The sequence below is a fragment of the Chaetodon auriga genome, chromosome 9, assembly GCF_051107435.1.
Source record: "Chaetodon auriga isolate fChaAug3 chromosome 9, fChaAug3.hap1, whole genome shotgun sequence".
Classification (NCBI taxonomy): domain Eukaryota; kingdom Metazoa; phylum Chordata; class Actinopteri; order Chaetodontiformes; family Chaetodontidae; genus Chaetodon; species Chaetodon auriga.
Window position 1 is genome coordinate 22526045 of NC_135082.1, and position 25433 is coordinate 22551477.

The following is a 25433-nucleotide window of genomic DNA, read 5'->3' on the forward strand; positions in this document are numbered from 1 at the left end:
GCTAAGAGGATTGTGGGAGTGTGTGAAAAGCCACAGCTAAGGTGTAAAGACACAGTTAAAATTTCACAATGGTATATCTTTTTTTTTTTCATTAAATAATTTAAGTAGACCAAAATAAAGATGAGGCCTTTCAGAAAGGTGCTATGAAAGTCTTAAGGAAGCCACAGGAGAGGAAGAGTGAAGTCTCACCTCGGTGACTCTGGGTTTTGAGCACATATTATATTTATGTTTTATTCTGACTCATTAGCTGTCAAAGCTCATTATTATTTTCACTCACAGAATAAATATAAGTATAAATGTCTTCCAAATCACTAGAATCCCTAAGATCACTTACCAAACGCTTACAGTTCATACATAAAAAAACATCACAGGGCCAACTGATGGAAACTGCCTGGTGTAATAGCATGTTTGACTTCGACTGAATGACCAAACTGATGAATCAAATACTACGCTGTATTTACAGTACATCGAGAAGTCAATGAAACAAAGCATTTCTGTTCTGGATCGTTATCTTGCATCATAACACTGCCTCAATGCATTCCACTCATTGCTGGAATGTGGCAATACCGCTATTTGCATAGGCCTGATAAAGACATCACAAGCGGAGTCAGCTTGCACACAGATCTCTCCCACTCCTTGCAATACATTTCCACAGTGTTGACTCCGCTTGCCAGCAGTGATCAAATCCTTTTTCAGTGAAGAGGGGAATGTGTGGGCGATCCCACTTTAGCAAGGGATAGCCAGATGAAAGTGCGCAAACATGCCTTTGTTGCTGGAAGCACGTCCCTTGCAAGAAGAGAAACAGGACTAATTTTGAGGGTGAATCACCGCAATCAGAATTCATTGTGATGGCGTGGTTCATGGGAAAACACACCATTGGCTTCAGCTTCAACATTATAATGAACGATTGTGTAACCTGAGCATATTTATTTGAGATGATTTGCAGATGCCGGGGCTTCGAGGCAGAGCGCTCTGTGTTCTGACCCTAATAACCACAACCTAAGACTTCGCAATTCAAAACAAAACACAAAGAGAAGATATTGCTGAATTAGATTTTTCTAAGTTTTAGGCAGCTTTTAACACTATTAATGCTGATCCACACAGGTACAGGTATCTGGGAGCTGCTCAGTACAGGCAGTTCTTCTTCTGCTCTGCTGGAGCTTGGCTCGCCTCACCACAGACTCTGCCAGTCCATCCAAAGAAGCTTTACAAAGCTCTCCGAGTTGGCATAGATCAGGCTCTTTGGTGAGTGACTGACTGAATAAAAAAGCTAATGCACATTACTCTACTACTGAATGATTCTATCTACGTGACAAAAGAAAGATTTATTCGGAAATTAAGCCGCGTTTCCACCCAAAGTACCTGGAACTTTTAGTCCTGGGAACGACTTTTCAAGAAGTGAAAGGTCCCTTCAGCCTGTTGTCTGCTTCTCCATAGCTGTCAAAAGACCCACAAAGATCGGGCAAAGTCGTCCGCTGACGAATGAAAAAGAGGCAGCTGTTTTAACACGTTTCTGTGTGCGACTATACAACAAAGACTGAACACTGAAGAAAAAAACCAGCTGGTTTGTGGCTGCACCTTTTTAAAAATGGTGGTCGTGATAACCTTTTCCTCAACAATCCAATCTAGATTGAAAATCTGCTTTATTACAAGTGAAACCAAGTGCGATTTCACGGCTGGGGATGTTTCTGCTCACAAGACTGACCTCATGTGTTTGCTGACATGAGCCTTTTCAGGTTTGTTAATATTGTTTGAATCTTTTTTATCCTTTCATAAGCTTCGACATATTTCTGTTATGATCCGATGAATAGCCTGATTTTGCAGCACGTTTACAAGGATTGTACTTTTACACCGACTAAAGCGTTTATTGTTTGGAATGACATCTTCCTACAAAACGATGCAGGAATGAGAGAGGAACGGGGACAATGACACCTTGTTCTGGGAGCTTTGACTCAGCAACATGCTGGCACTATGATGGATGAGGATTTTCAAAAGTCTGCCTTAGTGAGCACGAAGATGGAGCACGAAGATAATAGTTGTCAAGATTAGATAATTAATATAAAAAAAGCATTGTGTGATCAATCCAAACTCAGGATTGTGCAGTGACGAATACTGCAATAAGATTTTTTTCTGACACGTTCAGTTCTACGGAATCACATTTGCTCCAACAGCATATTTTGACAGCAGCGATATCACACATCTTTCTAAGTCCTTATTGAAGCAAACAGGCTGAGAAATACACATTTATGCAAACCTGATCTGCAAGGGAATGTGGTGGAATTCTGCAATCATGCGCATATGAAAATGCTTTTTTCAAACAGTAACAAATGTGTAGGAAAATGAATAACTCTTGTTTGGCAAAAAGGAAAATGAAATGACATTGAGTGGACAGAAGAGGCAATTACGGAAATGCTGTTATGTGTCGTACACATTTTATTAAACATAGCAATTCTCCAATGAGCGAAACGGTATATTTTTGAAGAGACGCACTAAATTTGAAACACGAATCTAAAACTCATCATTGAAGGTAATGCTCATCAACTGAATGCATTTGAAATGAGCATGTTGCAAAAGGCACTCACTTAACAAGCCACTCAAAGAGTAATTAACAGATGGAAGAGCAGCCTGTGGTGTATTTTCAACAAGAAGTTCTGATGTACATTTTAATTACTGACAATTTTCCTCCTATTAGTTGTATTTCGGTTTGAACAGATTTTGATTGGAATATGTAGGTCTGCTGTGTCCTCCAGAGATGACTGCAATGCTGGCTCAATTCACAAAGCCTTGTTCTCTGTCATGTTGCTGTACCATGTCTTTGCGCTCTCCAGCTTGAGGGTTTTTCAGAACATCCTCTTCCAGTCTATACCAAACTTCAGCTGGAAAATGCAGAGACTACTAAAAAAGCAATTCTATCTCGCTGCACCACAGAAATGGATCCCACACTTCTGTAGTCATTACCAGTGTCTACTGCCTTTAAATCTACAGTCTTCCTTTTATCTGAGAACTGAAGATGGAACCCTGACTGACAGCATTCATGTTGCAGAGCTGGAAAGAAGCTGCACAGTTTTTCATCTTTTATAGATTATTTGCTGGTGTATCATTTAAATCAGCACTTAGTTGAACTGGTGAGATTTGACTGACAGCCTACACATTTTGTTTGCATGTGCACACTGGCAGCTTACAAACATTTGATGTACGCATTTGTTTTTAAGGCTTTTCAATTCCAGTGTTTGAGTATTTTCAAAGGCGTCATTGTCTTGGCAGTTGAAATGAACCTCTGGCTGTGGTGAGAACAGCCAGCTAGAATCCTAAACACACTTCTAACGTCGCTACCTATGTGCAATACTTTGAGCAGATGATAGCAGACATGCTGGATTACAGACACAATAAAGCCAAATGCAACTTGAATCAATAGCTATCGGCCACTGGGCAACTAAGTTATTGAGACGCAGCAGAATCCTCGACCACAAACAAGCCAGAAACAGCCTCTTTGACTGCTTTCACACTGGGTTTGTTTGTTTATGTCTGAACCTGAGGTCAAACGTCTCCATCTGACCCCACTGGTCTGCTTTCACACTTCTTTACTGCTGTTCCAATTCATGGTATGTTTACACAATGTCCTTGCAATCAAAATGGAGGTGTTTACCACTGCTTCAAGGAAACAATGACATCTGCAAGGGAAAACAAAATGAGAGCATTGTTTGGACACCTATAATACCCTCCTGTCACCAGGTTAGCCTTGTGTGTTATTCTCCATCCACACATCAGGAAGGCCTATGAATCTCTCCCATGAAAGCACATCTCGACTAAAAAAGGTTCAATACATACTGTATGTCACATGGTCGACCCAGATGGGGCTGAAAGCTGGTTGGAAGCATCACAGGAGACAACACTCAAAAACAAATGAAAACAGTAAAATATTCTGTCAAAATGGAAGCTTTAAGATTGTAAACGAGAACAATATCAAGTGTATCATCTTGTCTTGTCACTCTCTTCTTCCGCAGCAGATGGCAAACCAGCTTCCAGGTGCACTGCCGCCACAAACTGTCGCTCTCATGTCACGTGAGCATGCTTTTATGTAAATCTTAAACCGTTCTATAGGCAAAAGCAACGCTGAAACGACGCTGTGTCTATTTTTCTCTTCTGCATCACTGTTTAATGATCCAAAGTGTGACATTTAATTAGGGAGAAAACGTTTGGTGAGCACGCATGTCCTTTTCCACTACAGGTTCACAGTCATATGCACACTGTCACAGATGAGAGCTGAAGACGTCGGTCTTTTGCAGCTCACCATTGTGCAGCTTCACCAGAGCATATAGAGGCTTTGTCCAAGTGCACCTCGGCAGGAGCTGCTGAGAAAAGGCAGCGCCTGTATCCTTCACTTCACCGGCTAATTTTCCCGTACAGTATCTGAGCAGGCAACTGTCCAGTCACAAGCCTGGCTCCGTTTGGATACTGTCTCCCAGCAGCGCTCCTCCTTATGCGTGTTTGTACTTGCCCCGTTACCTTCCATCCCCTTCTTCCCTTCGCTGACCGGAGGGGGGTGAGAGGCGATGGCAGGGATCATTACATCACAAAACACCCGCAGGCCATTGTCCTCAGCAACTGCCACACAACATTACCGCAACGCTCTCTACAAGCAAGCGGACAGGTCCTGTGTGCCACGTTGCAGACACAGGGAAGGGGAGAGAAGGAAGGAGGCGGAGGTAGAGGAGGAGGGGAGAGAAGAAGTCATGAGAATAAGGAGGAAAAGAGGGGATGAGGGATGAGAAAGTAAGAGGAGGAGGAGAGAAAAAGAACCGACGGGGCCCCGTTTGGCCCCAGGGGTCCAAATCACAACTATTCTCATGCGGAAATACTTGACATTTGTATTTCCATGACCCAGATAATGTTTGCTTGAACATGGAATGCTTGCATAAAGTCAAAGGTCGGGGAAGTATGGTGGATGTCAGACTGGTCATTGCCACCTCAGAGCTTTCTCTTATTACCAGAGAGGCCTGGCATTTCTGTCTTCATGGGATGGCAATGAGTCCCACACACACGCACACGCACACACACACACACACACACACACACACACAGAGGTTTTTATACAAACATGACCCCTTTGTTGGTTCAGAGGAGGACAAGCCCTCTCTGGTCTTATTGCTTGCACGCCAACATTTTGCTTAGTATGCTCTCAACCTTTGTGGCTCCACAGGGGGCTGGGACACCATAAACAACTCAGTGTGCACACACAGCTCAAGAAATACAAATCATTATGGCCTCTCATGTAGTTTGTAATTTGATAACTGGATTCATAACATTGTGGGGAGAATATTCCTGGTGGACATATAAGCACAAACAATATTTGCGGCCTGTGGACATGTATTGAGATATTTATTGCATATATCCATAAATATTAATGCATACATCACTTTAGAGTCGTAATATGTTGGTTCTAAGCCTCTCAAGGAGTGGAGAAAAGCTCAAAACACCCAAAAGGTAAACAAACAAACAAACAAACAAACATCCCATTATATCTCATCCACGGCTATCTCCATCTGAACATATACAAGGTGCAAAAAGAAATCCTCCTGCTGAAACAATGTTGGATATTATTGAATTAGTTGACAGAAAATGAATGAAACGGCTATTTTATCTGGCATGTGCCAAACACACAGCATCTTAAATGTAAGGATTTTCTTTCCTCTGTTTAATATCATAGACAGATAGAGAGACAGACAGACAGATAGAGTACTTTATTGATCCCCTACGGGGAATTGCAGCGTTGCAGCAGCAATTCACACATCACAAAACACACATAAGCTACACTGAGCTGACCTGAGTTATGTAGAAAAACACTATTTTATAAATAAATACACATATAGATAGAATACAAACTATAGTACTAAAAAAGAAATAGAACAAAAAATAGGTTAGAATGAAGATAAGACAGAGTTTGAATGTGCAAACTTACTCAGTATGAAAATGTCACCTTTGGCTTTTTTAATATCCTTTATTTCAAACAAGCAATCAATGAATTGGAAAAATAGCTGATAATGAAAATAATCATTAGTTTCAGCCTTGAAGACACAATAAGTTTTAGATAAAGTAACAGGATGTGGGACAAAAGAAAATCTTGCCCTCCTTGCCTCCATACTGAGGTATTAACCTGCACTATGCTGCCTTTCAACATCACACGACGAGATGCTTAAACACTGTCACAGTATTCAGCAAAACTGAACTCTATAAGCTTATTAAAAGTAGTATTTAATGTTTTTTGCAGTTATTGCATCCACCTGCTGTAGAAGAGCTATGGGTTAATATTTTTCCAGTGGAAACATTTGCCTCTCAGCGGAGCTCCATAGAAAATATGAGCAGGTGAACATGTTGGGGATGCACAGCTGCTCTCTCTGCTCTGGTCTCTGGTTTAAAAGTGCAGTAGCAAAACCTCCTCACTAAACAGCAAAAGCAAACAAGAGAGAACAAATACATCTTTGCTCTCTGTAAACAGTAAGACAAATACAAAGGAGGGCAAACACAGAGTCGAACAAACTGGGTATGACAACAAACAAGTTGCCCAAATAATGTCAAATACGGAGCAAAAGAAATAAAGGGCAGGGAGCAAACAAGGGTGAGCCACACCAGCCAGAAAATGAAGTTCAATCTTCATTCTACACCGCCACTAATGCAAATCATGTGTCTCATACAAAATTCCAGACATATAAATGCAGGGAAATTGAGGAAATAAATAAATAAATAAATGGGGGAATAAATTGAGAACAGGGCAAGGCACGGAGAAAAACCTCAACCGAAGGAAGAACTGAGGATAATCGGAGCACAAATACGTGGATTGGAGTAAATATATCCTTTTTTTCCCCCAAGAATACCGAATCAGACCATTGAGTCCCGTCTCGAGCGGTGCTTTGTTTGCTCATGAGAGATAAAACCTCTTGAGCTGAAATAATTTGATTTTTGATTAGATTTTTTTCTTCTACACACAATTACAAGTATGACACAGTATCAATATCCAAAAACATGCTTCTGTAATCCTAAATGTAATGACTGTGTAATAAGATGCCAACATGACAAGTGACTATTATCTCATGACAATTTCTTTTTTTACTGTTATTATTATTTGATTGGCTGATTTGTTTTTGTGTTGGTTTGCATGTTACCCGAAACAAAACAGGTTGAAACATCTTCTGCATCTAAGATACAAGATACTGGATAATAACATTTTATCTGTTTCACTAAATGGAACCAGAGGAAGCACAGGTCCATGTCTGAACACCCTAAACACTTCCCTCTGCTCCTCCCTGCACCCCCCCCCCCCCCGGCAAAGGCTGACATGGAGTCACACGTTCACACGTTCTACCTCAGCGGTCTAATTGCACAGATGGGTTTCCACGCACTCTGCATCAATATGAGAACACCAGAGGAATCAGGCCGCCGACGTTTTCGGGATCCTGACGTATTATCTCGCACGACTTTTGCCATCAAACACTGTGATACATTTCAATTATTTCTAAATTATCACTCCTCCATAACTGTTAGCTACAGCAGCTTTAAGGTACCACCCACAGAATAAACAAAAACCAGGAATATTTAGATTTTATTGGGGGGGATTTTTGACATTACAGCAATATATACTCCTACACTCCCCTTTCCTTTAATCCAATAATTGCTGAAACCAGAACAGGCTTGTATTTATAGAAAAAGCACAAAGAAAATCAATGCCGCAAATAGATCCAACTCCTTCATTTATAAACTCTCCATGCAGTCCTATCTGTGGAACAATATGTCACCACCAAATGCCTCTGTGGCGCCTATCAATAAACCATTGGTTGTCACATGCTGTGTCATGTTATTAGGACCCATCTTCATGGTAATCTCTCAAAGACATCATCGATGGGGGTGCTCTGTATTTCTTTACAGACTGGCCTGTGGGAGACATCCTACGGCGAATGAGAGAAAGCTCTCCCACCTCACTCTAAATCTCTTCCTTGTGCCCGAGATAAGAGTAGAATTGAGTTATTGAGCAGACAGTTTAAGATATAAGCTCTCGCTAAAGGGGTGCTCAAAAGAGTCACAACAAGAAGAGATTGAATGTTTTTTTCTTTACAAGGGGGTCGTCTCATCTTCCAACATTGTCTGCTTGCAGTGCACTGATTAACCTGCGGTGTAAAGGCCACAGTAGGAGAGAGAAGCATGCGTGAACGAGAAGGTTATGATGTTAAGTCCAGAGTTTATTCCTGAAATACAATGTGTCCGATGTGTACCCTTTTTATTCTTTTATTTTTAATCTGCCTGGCAGTCAACTGATGCAGGGCTCCATTAAATAATGTACACACCTCATGAAATGGGGCATTAAACTACCTTCACCACAATTACAAACACTTGTTCAAAGGTGGGTCATATTTGGATAAATGCCAATTAGCAGTGCTTGTCAGCTATAAAGAAAGGTTGGCACTCAGACTTCTACAAACATCAGAAACATCCAAAGAGGCCAAATCATCACTGCAGGTGCATCAGCTGAAGATACTGCTGGGATAGATTACTAAATATATCAAGAGAGCAGAACACTGCCGACATGGCTGTACAGTTAAAACCAAAAACACAACTTCGGATTAGTGCATGATGTTGTCACTATCGTTATTATTATTTATTTGATGTTTTCATCGTGTCTATTCGTTCGTTGATAGAAAATGCTCACGATAACGTTTTCAGATGAATAGTTTGTTCAAACAAGCAGTCTAAAACACAAATGTATTACATTTATTGTCATGAATGGCTACGAAAACCAGCTTCTAATTAATTATTTCCATTAATTTTCAGTCACTGGATTAATCAAGTACAGCCTCAGCACCACTATGTCTATACACCGAAGTTATCTTGTTTGCTCAGTTTAAATATGGAGTGAAATGTATCGTATAGCCACCAATTCATCATGTGCCGCTCCGTCTTTCTGCATTGAATGCTACATCCTGTTGACCTTGTACAATTCCAATGAACAGTGACAGTCTTGTCAGTGCCTATTTCAACCAGAGTCACAATGACAAATATCTCCACGTTTATTGTTCATGGTGGTTGACTGGATTCTGATTTGAAACAGTATGCGACAGTTTGGAATACCAATTAGATATTTAGAGAAGTGGCACCGTTTGGTTTCGGGAAATCTACTCAACTGGATCATATTTGACACTGCAAATGTTCTTTACTTGCTTAGTTCTCACACAGATGAAGAATTCAAGAAGAATTCAAGATTTTATGAATTAGCGCACTAAAGTAGCACAGAGCAGTCACAGAAATACAGCACGAACTGCATTTTAAAAAAGAAATTTACATATAATCATGTCGGAATGAAAATAATCATAATCACTGCTTTTAAGCTCAATCTCCGGCAGCAACGCCATCCTCAATTAAGAGGCCATTGTACAACATGTCAGGTAATGAACTTGCATAATCATTCGATGAGACTTAAAATGAACTTATAATCAAGAGGCAGGCAATGAAAGGTCCCTTTGGCACTCCAGTCACTCACAGGCGCAAGGTAATAGCAGCCTAAATGCACCGACTTCCCAAAAAAAAAGGCTACAAAAAGGCAGGTTAAGCACATCTGAAATTCACAGACACATCCAACAATGGGAAGAGGTCGAAAAAAAACTAGGTGCACGAATCGCATTCAGCCAAAAACGAGAGGGAGAGAGAAAAAGCCTTGGCAGGTGTGAAAACAGCCTTCTGTAGTGAAGATGAAGAAGGCAGAACAGGGTGAAGCTGGCTCCACGAGATGGGTTATGGCTTGATGTGTTACAGCCACAGGATGATGGAGACTCACATCCACCATTTTCAGCATCCATAAACATGAAGGTGCAGAGAGGAATTTAGATCTCAGCTTGCTTTTTAAGATTATTAAATGAGCTTAATACAGACAGGAAGGAGGTTATTCAAAGAAATGGTTCGGTCATTAATCTGAATGCTTTCTGAAGAGTGTGAAGTGTAAGTATGATAAATGTAGTTGGAAGCCCTCCATATGTAAGTTATTAAAAAATGACTAAAAAGTGGAACAGCTGGATGCACTGCGTAAAGTTTAAAGTTATTATACACTGAAGGGTTCTGAGGCAAAGTGGAGTTTTAGTTATACAAACATGTTCAGGGGGAGGGCTGCTCTGGGGGCAGAATCAATCTTGGTTCAGTCTCAAAGAGCGCAACCAAAGAACCCGTTTTTCTGGATAAGTGATGGCTGAAGTCCAGCGAAAAAGGCAAGCTCATAAGAGGAAGAACACTAATAATAAAGCAGCAGCACACTCTGTCACGGAGGTAAGACAACCTTTATAATTCTGCCATCTTGCACATTTATTAAGAAATTAACCCAGTGTGCTGTTTGAGCGAGCAAACAAACAAACAAAAAACATGGCCACCCAGCAACCTCGGCATAGTAAACTATCAGTATGGCTTGATAACATTTGAGATGAGAGAGAATTAGGATTAGGATTTCGGCGGGCAGATGCACACTGACACTTTAACGAATGTAATACAACATTTTATTTATGGCTGTTATATTAATGCTGCTATTACAACAGTTATACAACAGCAGTTCCTTTCTTCAGCACTCTTTTTCTTCTTCTCACACAAAAAGTGATGCCCATTGCTCAGAGATGGGAGAAGAGAAAGAAGTCCCAATTTAAGCAAGTAAATTAAGTGCATGATTAAAACGTCTATTGATTGACTTCACCGCCTTGTTTGTGAATAAAAGCCGACTGTTTTCTGCAAAACAACAATGGGATGTGAAGGGAGGAAGCTCATCGGTGGATGTAAACCTTTCACAGGATATAATGACGAGAGGGGAAAAAATTAAGCAGGTGCTATCCTGCACAATTCTCAAAGTACTCGTAAACTTTCATCAATCCAAACATCACAATGGAAAGGAAAGAAAAGTACTGCTGCTTGCTTAGATAGTAGATAAAAGCAGCAGAAGACCAAAACATTCAAGCTACATTTGCTTTCTAAATCTAAGGAGCAGCTTGAGAAATCTTGAAATACATTTACTTTTGAAACCTCATAACTTTTCCCCCGGGATGTGTATTTTCAGGCTTTGAAAACCTGGAAATACACATATTGCTTCATGAACGTCTGTCACAGAGCACTCCAGTGAAAAAATGTTCATGTAATGCAAAGAATCTCCATTATCACACAGCATGGCTCGGTAAACCCGTGGCAAGGGTCTGACTGACGTGAAAAGGATAATCATGTTGATTTGCAGACACGGGAAGCAAAATCATGTGAGAGTTTGTGAAAGAAAAATTACAGTGCCTTGATTCTTTATGCTGCCACTCAGGACTCTTTGATTCTCCAATAACCATATTCTGAAAAAAGAAACTTCACATTTCAACTTCCTTTGTGCATCAAAGGCAAACTGAAAAACACAAATCTAATACAGGAACCTGTCACACGAAGCTTCAGCCAGCATCACTAAGCTAACATGGGTTATCTTGGGTAAGCAGTGTCACAGCACTTGTTTTGTGCTCTTGCAACTTCATGAATGTTCCAATCAAGGTATGATTGCATTCACATTCCAGGGCTGTAATTTGTGATAAACACGCAGTCCCATGTAACATGGACCGCTCGGGATGAGGCAGTTCGGGATAAGATGAAATATTGTGCTGTCACACTATTATTCATGATGGCGACCCGATGCCTGTCAGGGTGGCAGTAATGAAAAATGAAAGTGTTCATTTGCGCTGTCACTGTTTGGGATACCTGCTTTTTATTTTTGAAAGTGCCGTTAGTTTACAACAGAGACTGCTCCCTATTAATGAGTCAAATCTACAGATCATTATAACGCCTATTAGTCTAATTTGAATGCAGCGTTTGGCCATTTTGGGCTCCGACTGGAACATATCACATCATATGGAACTAGCGATTGGCTGCTAGCCAGGACTTCACAGGCTCTGGAACAGTTTGGCGCTGGGTTACCATGGTTACCTCATATGAAACTGAGTTAAGCACAAAGTTAGCTCACTGACCCGCTAATCTCGCTCTTAAAGCGGGCCTCAGATCGCTTGAAAAGAGAGGAGAGACGCACAGGTCTTTGCCCAGCAGACACACTGTGGATGAACTGTCTATGACCGAAGCCGCATCCCCGGGGAGCTGCCCGAGGTGGAGGAGAGCACAACACAGAGGGGAGCTGTCCACAACGCTGACTGCTTTCCTCTGCTTCGGCGTCGCAAAATTAGTCAGAACAGACATCTCTGCAGACATCACCGCGTTCAGACAGTCCTCACCCTGTTTTGTTTGTCTGCCACATCCCACTCACTATACCAGTCAAACTGTGCTTTGACAAGGATGTGCGCAGAATGCTTTGAAAAATGCTAAAATCCCCCAGTCGATTATAATTGCATGCTACCAATGCTCGCCGCTTTTGCTGACTGAATTGTGTCTGATAGTTCCGTCATTCCAGCACACAGAAATTTCAGCAAACCAATTCATGAGATTCTGCTGAATGTCACAGGAAAAAAAATGTGTATCATTACAATGACATTATAACAATGTATCATTATAATGTCAAGTCATGTGCTGAGGTGCTGCTGAGCATGAAAGCTCAGAGTACACTGTTAACCGAAGCACTTCCTCGGCTCTGAAAATATATTCATAAACCCTGCCGTCGGGAAAATCACCTTCACTTAATTTCAACAAGTAAATACAAAGCTGCAGATATGCTCGATTCTCCTTAAGATCTTAGACTTCTGAAGCTAAAGTTCTGTCTCCAGATACACTCCCTGACTGTAAACATTACATAAGGATAAGGATTTATATATTAAATGTGTTGCAGCAATGTTGCCCTTCAAAATCACACAGTCAGGGTGCCTAATTTTGTACACTGTGTGCTGGAAAGCGGCTGAGCACAGTCACACTTTTTCTCCTTATATTACAGAACAAGCTCACTGCTGACACCAGATTCTGAAAGGAGAGCGGAAATCATTCATTTTTCCCATCCAGCACCCAACTTATTCACTCTCTTTGCCTGTTCATGTTTTACTGCTTAAAGAGCTCAATATCAAGTAGGCTTAAGGTCATGAAACACACAAGATGCACATGCTGATGTTCTGATGTCTGCAGTCATTTTACAAATACCAAGAGGTTGATCTCTCCTAATATCTCTTGATGGGAAATTAACTGTGCAGATGATGAGTCCAATTCATCCTCTGACGCTCATTCTAAAAAAGTTAAGACTGTAAAACCATAGGCTGTATAAAACTGGGATGAGCCACTCTGACGCTCAGTAACGCCATAATGGCAGTGCCTGACTCCGCCAAACTCCCAGCTAATCCAAAAATGGGCAAAGTGGTGGAGCGTGGGTGGAGCTAAGCTGGTTGAATGAAGCCTCGTTGCTGAAACCTAGCGGCTAGCTGTCACTCAAAGCAGCCGTGCCCGTAATTATGCAGGACTTTCAGCTTTATATAACTTAAGCAAGTGAGTTATGTAACAATTCATTCATTCAATTCAAGTAATATGTTAATCCCTTCTGACATGTACACAACTGAAAACAGTACAAAGACAATATATTTAATGTTTGACCTCATCAGCCTCATTGATTTTTGTAAATATCTGCTTATTCTGAATTTGATGCAGCAAAATGTTTCAAATAATTTGAGACAGGAGCAATTAAAGACTGGGAAAGATGTGGAACGCTCCAAAAACACCTGTTTGGAACATTCCACAGGTAAACAGGTTGATTGGTAACAGGTGAGAGTATCATGATTGGGTATGAAAGGGGCATCCTGGAAAGGCTCAGTCGTTCACAAGCGAGGATGGAGTGAGGTTCACCGCTTTGTGAACACATGATTGGATGAAGGATATCACTGCTTGGGCTCAGAAACGGTGTCCCAACTTTTTGGGAATCGGGGTTGTGGAATAAACTCTTCTCTCATCAGTCCCATATCTTTCACCCCTGTACATCTAGATTATGCTTGACTGCTGCAATAAATTGGGAATTATCTATGCAAACCAGAAATCATTTAGTTGAACATATATACTGTACAGTATTTACCGGCATTTTCCATGCTTTCTGTCTGCGCTTCAGTGTTTCAAGTTGGCATTCTGTGTGTCAAATTAATCTGAGAGTTCTATTTCCAGTTCCAGTGTTTATGCCAAAGGCAGTATTAAAAAAGGAAACTCTCAAGAGGGATTTACCATGGAAAAAAGTCTTTAAAATAGATTTAAATACACTGATGTAATAAGCTCAGCTGTGGAGTCCAAGCATTCCATAAAATCCCACTGGTTTTACTGGTATGAAAGCACTATATTTGAGGCAAATAAATTGTGGTTGCCTCTACCTTTCTCTGTGTTCAGTGTGTGCCACAGGTTGCTCTAATGTGAGTCAGGAGGTCAGTGTGATTTCTGGGGTGTGCTGGTTTGGCCGTGGTAGCCACTGCAGACCTCTGGTTACTATTCTCCACAGTGATGTGAGCAGTAGCCCTCTGCAACTTCGTGGTAATCAGTTTTACAGCCCTTGCTTAATCAAAATGTCACATCCACTGTAGCAATATACAGCAGAGTTCTCTGCAAATTAAAAAGGAATTAGGCTGGCAGATGTGGCCTTAATGGCTTAATCATGCCTTTACATTCGTTCCAGTAAAGTGCAGCCACAGATGAATATTGTTTCAACTCTCACATCCAAGAGTAGTGCCTAAAAACAATCTGAAATGTAAATTTGGAGACAGCTGCTCTGGTTACGTTGAGACCGGCTCGTGAAACATCAGCATCGACTAAGTCAGAAAATGCAGCATACCCTAATGTAGGAGCCAGACAGTAGGAAAACACACCCATTAAATTCAGTAAAATTACCAGGCACACTGGTTAAGGACTCTGCTAGACTCCCGTCACAGCTGCGTCCATACTGGATGCCATTCTACTTCAGTGCTCATAGTGAAAACACTGTGAACACTCAGTATACGTCTGTCTCTATGGTGCATCCTGCACTGCTCCTCTGAAACACATGTGAGGTATCGTAGGCTCTTCTTGTTGTACTCTGTACGTCAGTATGTTCTGTGTTAGCATGCATGGTCTCGAGAACAATCGGTACAAAAATGGGTGATTACCATTTCTTTAATGTATGTAAATCTGATCATTTAAATGTTATAGGTTAAGCTGGTTAAGATTACAGCAAAACTGCACTGCATGCTTTTTTTTTCCTTTTTTTTTTTACTGAGCCACAGATACTGCAGCATATAAATCGAGCTTTAACAGAGTTGTAACATATTTGTGGGATGGGTTGAAATTTTTCTTAACTTTTCACCTAATGTCAACCCACCCTGCACCAATCTCCCCAGCACTGCTGAAGATTGATCAGGGCAGTCATTTCCAAAAGAAAAGGCCCGCTTCAGCATTCAGAGCTGCAAACACACATTTCTTTCTTCCCTCAGTTTCTAAACTCTACATGAGATTTTCATGTACTACTCTAGACTGTTCTACCTAAAGTATGTTTATCTACCCTCTCCACCACGACAGCCTTTTCCCCTGAAAGTGTAATCCTGAGAATGAATGTAGAGAGACTAAATTAAGGGACCCAATTTGAAGCGGCACCACTTCACTGATAAGCTGTACCAGTGATCTGTGAGAGCACTCAGGGTCTGCTACATTATGACAATACAGAGGAATAAAGCAGATGAAAGAGAATAGCCTGGCAAGAGCAGAAATCAGATGGGCAGAGGGAGAGGAAAAAACAATCTAAAGTCTAATTGTGTTATGCCTCACGGCAGCGAGGGAGTTCAGAGGGACACATTTTCTTTCCACACATCGTTCAGCACAGTCCCTTCCCCAACGTGATCACATTAATTTCCAACCGGTCCCAGTCTTTCTTGCAACATCTTGCCTGGGCGTTTTTATTGAAAAAGTGACATGAAAGGCAAATAGTTGAAAACTTAACCAGACCCATTAGGTTTGAACATGCAGCATTTTGCATCTCAGGCTGGGGATTTAAGCATGTTGGCGAGATGTGCCCGACACCCTCCAATTCATTCTGTGTCATCTCTGCCCTTTGGGAGGAAAATGTCACTTTGATGCCTCAAAGCGGTGGGAAGCGACGTTGAGGCTGGTGAGTCACGTAAACTATTTTTTTCCTTTTGTCCTATTTCCTCCTAAGACAAAAGAACTATGAAGGTAAGACCTGCGTTGAAACAGGACAGGCCTGCTCATGAAGCAGGTGACACCATTTTGGACGAGCTTCTCATTTCCTGTTTTGATCTCTTGTCTTTCGCTGTATCTGTGCCAAGAGCGACAAATCTGCTTCCAAATTCCAACTTGTTTGGCAAAAGGTACTTGACAAAATAATTTGATTCAATATAGAACTGCCTAAATCATGTTAAAGCAATCATCTGACATAGTACCATCCTCTAATGACTTCTACTGTGTTTGGGGTTGGGTACTGCATCAACACTATCAATTATAAAAGACTACCCTCTCATTTGATACCAAATTTCAATTCTTGAGTAAATCTCATCAGTGTCACAGAGCCAATAAACTTGCAGCACGCTTGTACCAAGATCTACTAATGCTGGTTGGCTGTCTAATGTCGCTCTTCATAGATGCACGCAGAGAAAGCATTATGTTACACCGAAAGAAGTGCTCACTGTTTGTTTTTTACTTACTTTTGCTTATGAGATAACTAAGTGAACTCTGTGCTGCTTGTTAGCTAGCCAGTGCAGCTAACCTGCATCTGCTGGTCAGTAAGTCCTTTGACTACATTGTCCATCCTCTCCTCATCACCACAGGGATGGATGACCTGGAGCTGAGGCGAAGCTGATTTTGGAGGGCCGACAAACATTATTATTTATATTCATCCATCCATCCATCCATTTCCACCCGCTTATATTTATATTTATATTCATTATGATTTTATTTATTGGTGTCGACAAAAGTATCAGAGCCAGTTTCAAAACCTTTCCAAACGATACCCAGCCATAACTGTTGTCTATCATGTCAAACCTCCATAACTGCAGAAGATGCCTACATTGGCAAAATATCATGGGTCAAAATTCATTTAATGTGGCTGCCCAGCATTAGCTTTTCACGCTCTGATATGGTGATTTGAGAGAGATGTCCGACAAGAAGGCCTATCTATGGTTATAATTTCCAAAAATAGAAAAATCCCAGTAAGTAGCCCCATGAATTTCTTTCTTCCTTCCCACTTGCTGCAGTGCTTTTTCCAAAAATGAGGACATGGAGGACAAATCTGACCTGTATCATCTAATACCCTACACTGCTCACCACTCTAATTGCTTAGTTACTAGAATCTCAGTTTAACCGAACACCACACATGCGATGTGATAAATTTCAGGCCGTGCAATGCCGAAAATCTAATCTAGGCTCAAGTTGAGGATAACAAACATGTTAATTATCTGTGATATACTGTAAACTAGTGGTAATTGGGCTGTCACTATCAGGGGACCTTAAATACTGAAGCAGATGGCACAGTGACATCAAGCATGCAAACTCCAGTTGGGTGAGAAAGGTGACAGTTGTGAGAACAGGGCTTAATTTTGCTTTGAGATGCTGCTGCTGGGCCAAACAAAACTAAAGGTGTTAAAGAGGAGCAACACACTATTATTTTTCTTCCGCATACACATAGATCTTTGTCGGCATATGATGTTAACACAGATGATTTTTCAAATAAAAAATGCTGACTTTGTGTAAAAAAAACTCCCAAAAAGCTGTTCAAATTGAGCTTGTAGCAGCTATGTACTAACACACCAGAGAGCCTCTCATAGTACAGCCGCTAACCCAGCTGCAACACAGGTACCCACACAGACTCTCTCAATGGATCATAAGTTTGCTGTCAAAGGTCCATCAGACTCCCTGTCATTCCAGCAGAGAGACAGTAGCTTCTCATGGATGGTTAGCTTTTACTACCAGCTACACGTTGATGTCCGAGCAACTGAGCATTGGTCAGTCTCCCCTGTGTCTCCTGACCCTCCGCCTCCTGCAGCTGATGCTCCCTCACTCCTGTGTTGTATGGTTTTTTTTTTATATTATGGTGGGAAATGCTACCATATAAGCATTAGTTTTTATCTTGTAAATCACCTTGCAATTATGTTTGGATAAGTTCTATATAGATAATGCTTGTGTGTGTGCTGGAATCAGCATGCCGTGGTTGGTGTGGATTTTTATTGTTCAAGACTGACCTTTTAATCCAAACCTGATTTACTCAAAACTCAAATAAAAAGGGCAAAAACGTCCACAATTACCAGAAGATATGAATGTATTTTGACATACCTGCTGGGCTTCCCAATGTCAGATGTCCATACACTGTTGTCGAAGCGAAGAAGTCCTATCCCCACTGTGACTCTATTCACAGGTCACTTACTCCAGGGTCTGAAAGAAAACAAAAGAAACACAAATCAGAGCAGACATGGGGGAGTGAGCTCACGACTCAAACCAACTCAGCCACCACAAATGCCCAGCGATCCAGGATAAACATCCTTGAAAAAAATGTCAGTCCAAGTAAGAACATTAGCTAAACCACACCCGCTTAGTAGGCAAGAAAATACCCGTATGACATATGCACAGCATCTTTCTCCTTGCCTGGTCAACAATCATTTTTCTGCTTAAACAGCTGCCACTGGATGGCTCATTACACCAACATTTGAGGTGGGAAAGACAAGAGAGTAGCATTTGCGGGGCTCATGCCATTTAACTCTGTGGTGTACTTGGACAGTGAATGTCCGTTACTGACTCACTGTTGAAATGCACATGAGCGGTTTAAAGGCAACTCAATGGAGCACACTTAAAAACCAACCGACTTTTAAGACCTTTTTAGACACTTTTTTCCCCAGACGAGCATAGTGACAAATGTAGCTACTTATTGAGCAACATTAGCTACTTGCCCTTGATGAATCACCAGTGCTGCTTGATGTCTCTGCATTCGCCCATGCTTGCTGTGCTTGCCTGGGTTGACAGCGTTGTTCATTGATTGAGAGAGAGCAGCACGTTCAGTCGACCATAAAGCAGCCAGAATTAAACAGGTAACTGATTGCCAAGCATCTGCCCCATGAAACACTGGTTTACTTGTTCTTGTCACTCAGTATGTCTTCCAAACAGGCTACACTCATGATCTGTGAAACTGGGCTGATCTCTTACAATGCCAAAACTACATTCAAGCCACAGTGTGTATAAACAAGTCAAGGAAAAGCTCTAAAAGCTGTTTAGTGACCAAGCAAAATCCATGGCAATTGATAGTAAAAACATGCTGAACACAATGAAGGTAATGATATGGATAGGAATGACTGTGCCAATTTAAAAGTAGCACTATGACGGGTTAGTGAAGAATTCTGACAAATCAAATGATGGCTGGAAGTTATTTCAGTCAGCGTAAGTCAGCTGTCAGCTAAAATTTGGCAGTCAGATTCGCTGGTCATCACCTTGTCAGGGTGCTGTTACTGACAACGTGGTCTGTCAGAAGTTATACCAGCACCATCGATGTTCAAAATGATGTGCTGACTGGAGTTTGAAGGCTTACCAATAAAATCGATTCCTTTCACTGGTAGAGTTCAGCAGTTTTAGGCAACTCAAAATACATGACGAAGCAGAAACTTGTAGTGCTGGGTGTAGTGGGGGCAAAGTGTTGATGTGACTGGACTTTGAAGTGCCCCCATACTCAGGATTAGTTCTGTTGAACATCACCCTCATAATAAAACCTATGTATATTCTTTTGTTCACTACTCATTTTTTCCTTTTTAAACTCAAGCAGATGGACCGTGAAAAATTGTCCAGATATACCATGAGTGATGTTGCGGCATGAGGAGGGGATGAATTTCATTTTTGTGCTGCTTGTGAAAAACTGAAACAATTTGACGTTCACTCATTTGCATCGCTTTCAGGTGGGAAGTGGTGTCAGGAAACATATACAGTAGAGTTTAATAAAAAAAGGCAAAATGTGAATTTACCATCTTTTATATTACCCATAAACATTACAACCGACTCTTACCTACTTGATGATAATAGTTTATATTAATGTCATGACTACAACTCAATATTTCTATCTTGAGACAAAAAGACTTGAAGACAACTTATCCAGCCACTCTCATGCTACTGCAGCTGGATTCATAACAGATTATAAAACTGTGAAGGATAAGAAAAATTTAGGCCCCCAAACTCTTAATGCCTGCAGGAATTTACTCACTATATCAAAGTTCAGCAGTACTAGCTTGCTCATGCTTCCACTCACTAAGCCACATTTGAGCCACTTAGATAGGCCATATCTACTGTAGCTATAAATTTAGCATAATTCCACATCTGATATGGCTTCCTTGAACTCAAATTGTTTGATGCACACCACCAGACGTGTGAGCAGTGGCTGCTGACACCTGAGAAATGCCTACCTCTTCCACCGACTTACCAATGCTGCTATTTTCATCCCACCCACTGATCAGCCTAATCCACTGTTGGAGGATTTGTGCGCTGCGGTACAGAGCAATTGTGCTGCGGCAAAATGAGTGTGGCTTAATTGGAGCAAAGACTTAATGAGGGTCCCTTGAGGATGATCATCTGTGGCTTAGAAATGGCCCAGGTAGCGGAAGACACGGTCAAAAGGATCAGCTCACAGCCTTCTAAATTGGAGTGACAGTGCTGAGCTGCAACTGTGCCAATAGAATCATTTTTTGCTTTTTTACCAGTGGGGTCCTTGGAGAGAAGTGAACTAAAGTGAAAACCTCTAAGGAAAATATGGCTGCAGGACCAACAGCATTCTGCTGGAGCTGAAGGAAAGTAATGGAGCATTCTCTTATTTACTTTTCCCCTTTTCGATCTTGTAACCTACAACGTTACGATGTTTGTGCTAAACTGACTGTAAACTAAGGCTTTTTCAATCCCATCATCTACTAAATGTTACTACTGTTATCACTGCAATGAAACTTTATTGAAATTATTTTGGCTAACTAGTTTTTTTTTTATTATTATAATAAGAACCAAAATCACACATGATCATAAAATTGGTGCTATTTTATAATAACATCTTTACAACCAACAACTAACAATTCTTTTCATTATCTTTTTTAAATCTGACAATTATGTTCTAAATCAGGGACAGGGAACATCTGGTTTCCAGGCCATACGCAGCCTCTATGACTGCTTGATTCAGCACACAAGGCCATTCATAATTTTTTTTCTGCGATAAAAGAGCACAACACATAATAACAGACCAACACATCCTTCCAGCTATATGCCTGTCTGGGTCACGGTCAGGGGTGGACGCAACACACATGTAGTGGTTACATGTTAGCGATGACATGCAACATGGAGACTATCAAGAAAATAAAAGTAGATGCCAGTGTGCCTGAGTAGATGGACGTGATTGTAGTGATGAAAAAACCCTTGAGTGTTATTACAGCTACAAATATGCTGACCTGGATTAGCTGCAAGAATAAATGTGCTTGGACAAAGTTAACACTCTTTGGCAGAGTTTGGATGCCCGACAAGCAGCTTGCATAAGACTGCATTCTGACAGAGATGGTGATGTGCAGCAAGTTTTGTGGTGAGCGAGCTAATAGCTAAGAAGCTAAAACCTCATTCTGATGGAGAATTTGTGAAAGAGAGTCTTGTTGCTGCTGCGGAGCTTCTAGCTCTAGACCAACTAAAACTGTTCTTAACTACCAGTTTGTCTGGAATAATTCATAGAGATGAGGGAAAACCTGACATGGAAACTCAGTGATAGCAGGTGTCTGTGTGATCTGGCCTCCATGGTGGACATTACCAAGTGCTTCTCATAGCTGAACGTCAGGCTCCAGCCGACTCCTCCGCTCTCCCCTTTCAAATGCGAAATTACAGCTGTGAAAAGTGTAACTGGAAGGGAGTAGCACTGTGCATTTTCCTGCTCTGCAAAAGCTCAAGTCTGCTATGACATCGGAATATGCTGGTGAGTGTGAAAACTCCTTCAGGCATTTGGCGGTGGTTGTTTCAGCACATGAAAAGTAAACAAAAGGAATTTAACATATTTGCTATGTCATTTAATGTGGAACCAGCTGATGTGCCTGACAACCTACAACATGAAGCTCAGAGTACAACACCCTCCCTCTGCTCGACTGCACTGATGTTTGCATCTCTTTTCGGGACGACCGACTGCTGTGAGCAGGTCTTTTCAAAACACGACTGAAGACTCAAGCTCAAGACCACCTGACCACAACCTGAAAAAACAGCTGCGAATACCATCGTCATCTCTACCATAAGACGCCTCATCAAAGAGAAGCAGTTCCAGCCGTCGCATGAGTTGGTGTGACACGTGTTCAATAATTTAGTTTGGCCCCTAAAGGATGTTGGAATAATTGAGATGGCCCATGATAGGAAAAAGGTTTCCTACCTGCGTTCTAGATCAATGGTTTGGTCGAGAATATGTCAGTAAGAGTGAGAAATGTTCAATACAAAGCCCAGTGTAATATCATCCGTACAGCATAAAAACAGTATACAGTATGAAACCTTCTAATATTCAGTTTGCCATCAAATACGAAAGTCTACAATTAATAATAATTCATAATAATTGATAATTATTTTACACCTAATTGATTAATAGATTAATTGACCAACTGTTTCAGCTCAAAACATGTTATTATTGAAAGATTTGGTCATTCCTGAGAAACAAACACACATGACATGTAAAGGAAATGCTGCCGCCATGGTAGAGGTAAAGTAGGTCCTTCAGTAGCTCTCCAAGCGGTTTATTTCTCAGAGGAGCCTGTCTGCACTTGACAGCCACAGATCAGATATGACTGACCAAGATAAATGGTTAGGCTCTAAAGTCAGATCAATTCAATCTAGCAACTGTCCTCACCAGGAACAAAAGGGCACGCTGTCAACAAGGCTCAACTCACTTCACTGCTTATTCACTGTCTTTTTGCCTTGTTATGTAAATACCACAAACTGTGAATGTCCTGCTTTTCAAAGCTGACCAGGTAACACTGGCAATCACTGAAATTAGTTTAGCTAATATTATTATTATTATTATATCCCTGCGACTGGAGTTTTCACCTGCTTTTTGTTGTTGTTTTTCTTCAGCCCTGCAGGCTACACAGTTTCAAATGTGCAATAAAATCCTTTCAATCACTGGCTTGTTTCCGTAAGCCTTTGTAGTACATCACAATTTCTCTGCTGGATTTATGACCAGCTTTTACATCCTCTATCATGAATTATTTCACATTTCAATTCTGCGGGTTTCAAGGTCTCAACTCAGCCAGACTCAAGACAGGGCTGGAGTCATCATCTGGAACAGTGTTACTCAACCCACACTCCAGGCAGCGATTTCATTATAGAGCAAGACATGAAGGGCAAGTCGAACTTTGTGTATTCAATTCAATTGATGACACAAACATGCCAAAGGAGGCTTTTGGGCCCAGTCGCAATGATCCAAAGCTCAATAAAATTACATGCACAGCAAGGAGCATAAACAACAATAACTTCTGGTCCTGCCACTACATTGTGCCCGAAGTATGTTCTTGCATTGACTGAACTAACAATTTCAAGTTACACATTAGCACGGGTCATAAATTACTTAGTGGCTGCATGCTGAGTGAACATAGGGGTGATCCTGATTTGCAGATCTCTTGGAAATGTGTATTATTTACTGTAGATACACATATTCACAATCATTCCCACATTTTATTTTACAAACAAATGCAGCATTCCCTTAAAATATTATTTGGTGGACGGCGTTAATAAGCAGTATGGAGGCAAATTCAAATCACAGAATGTATTGCGGATTAATATAATGCTTCTCTTCCATCACAGCGTCTCAAATACAGCACTGTTAAAGTGCCTATTATGGTGAAAACGCCATCGTTGTGTCTTTGTGGATCATAGCTCATCGCAATATCTCAAAGAGGAGAACATGGAGGTTGTTGGAGATGACAGTATAGCACATATTCTGACACTCAATTAGACACTATAGCATAGTATTTGCATGTAGACACCCTACCAGCCTCCAAACCATATTGCCTGGAGTAGCTTTATGAAAAGTACTAACAACCTCCCCCAACCTCTTTTCATCTGTCTCTCTTCAAAGAGAATAAAACAGAATGGACAAAAAGCAAATTCAGCTCTCTTACATTTTTACACACAAAGGAAAAGTGAATAAAACAGACTGCATAGCAACATCGAGACTGTTAGTTCAAAAGGTCACCTAAATGTCACAAAGAAATCATGGAAACTTTTGGGTCACAGGCATATCCTTGCAAGCAGATCTATATGCGCCTTAGATGAAACAAAAAAGGAAACAGTGTCATGAAAGTGTCAGCACTTTAAACATAAGCTGACGGAGAAGAGAAGATGAAGGCAAACCCACCTGCCAGACTGCATCAAAAACGTCCCCTTTGGAAACGATTAAAATAGGCTGGAACAGGAAAATACTTGTGCCTTTGGCCCCATGCTGAGAGCTCAGTGACCACCACAGTCTAATGCTGTGTGAGTACTTCCCTAAACAAAGGTTTATTGCATCATTGCTTGTAGCACACAGCGCCTGAGTCAGACTCCGACAGTGTCTGAACCTTGGGACCTTGTTTTATGAGGCCAGTCTTGAACAATTTGCAGAGAGAGGACCAAAGAAGGAGCCTACCCCACCCTCTCATGCCCAGTGCAAATGTTATGGAAGTGTCAAAATCGGAGATTTCAAGAACTGCTTTTTAATTCCATCCAATTCTGTATTTTGGTAGTAGTAGTAGTAGTAGTTGTAGTAGTTGTAGTCTGAAATTGCCACAAGGTCGAATGAGCTAGAAACATGAAACATAACTGGAATCCAACAACTGGAAATGATGTGCAAATGCGAACCTAATCAGCTACATGTTGGCGCTACAATCAAGGCCCAAAAATCCAACTTTGGAAAGGCCCACACCTCACACTGTAAGTCTGACTGACTTGAAATTGGACACACAAGTCCAGCTCAATGTGCACTGCAAAAAAGCCTCTTCAACCGTAAAAGTCTGCCATGATGGATTTTTCCACCATTTTGAATTTTTTGAAAAACAGTAATATGAATAGAACTTTTTGACAACCCCCCCGCCCCCACCCAAAAAAAAATCGTGTTTGGACATAGGCTAACCAAAGGACTTTGAGTCTGACCAGAAGGAGGGCCACAAATACCCAAAATATCTACATCAAAACCCAGCAGACAGAATTACACCAATTTAGGAGTTCATGCTGTGAGGCAAGTATTGACCAAAATCTGAAGTACCTCATTGATTGGTGCCAGGGGGTGTAGCCTATCACACATTTGCTCATAACTCAAGATGGCTTTGAGCAATCCTGCCTGAATTCATTGGGGACATCGCACGCCATCTCCTGAATATGTACAACTAGTTTCATTCATTCAAAGGGGGGACAAATGAAGGAACTTTGAGTGCGCAATTATTGAAATGCTGAAGGTTCTGTGATGATGAATAAGTGTGTGATTGATCACGCTCCTTCTTTAAACA

The 25433-nt window shown here is 41.1% G+C and overlaps 1 protein-coding gene across 2 annotated transcripts in view; it reads right to left on the reverse strand.

Moving 5' to 3' along the window:
• Nucleotides 1-25433, reverse strand: part of lingo2 (leucine rich repeat and Ig domain containing 2) — a 197951-nt gene that overhangs the window by 112718 nt on the left and 59800 nt on the right. For both annotated transcript variants that reach the window (XM_076739137.1, XM_076739136.1), the window contains exon 3: nucleotides 18256-18354. The gene's annotated coding sequence lies outside the window, so the exon portion shown is untranslated. The remainder of the gene's footprint in view (nucleotides 1-18255; nucleotides 18355-25433) is intronic.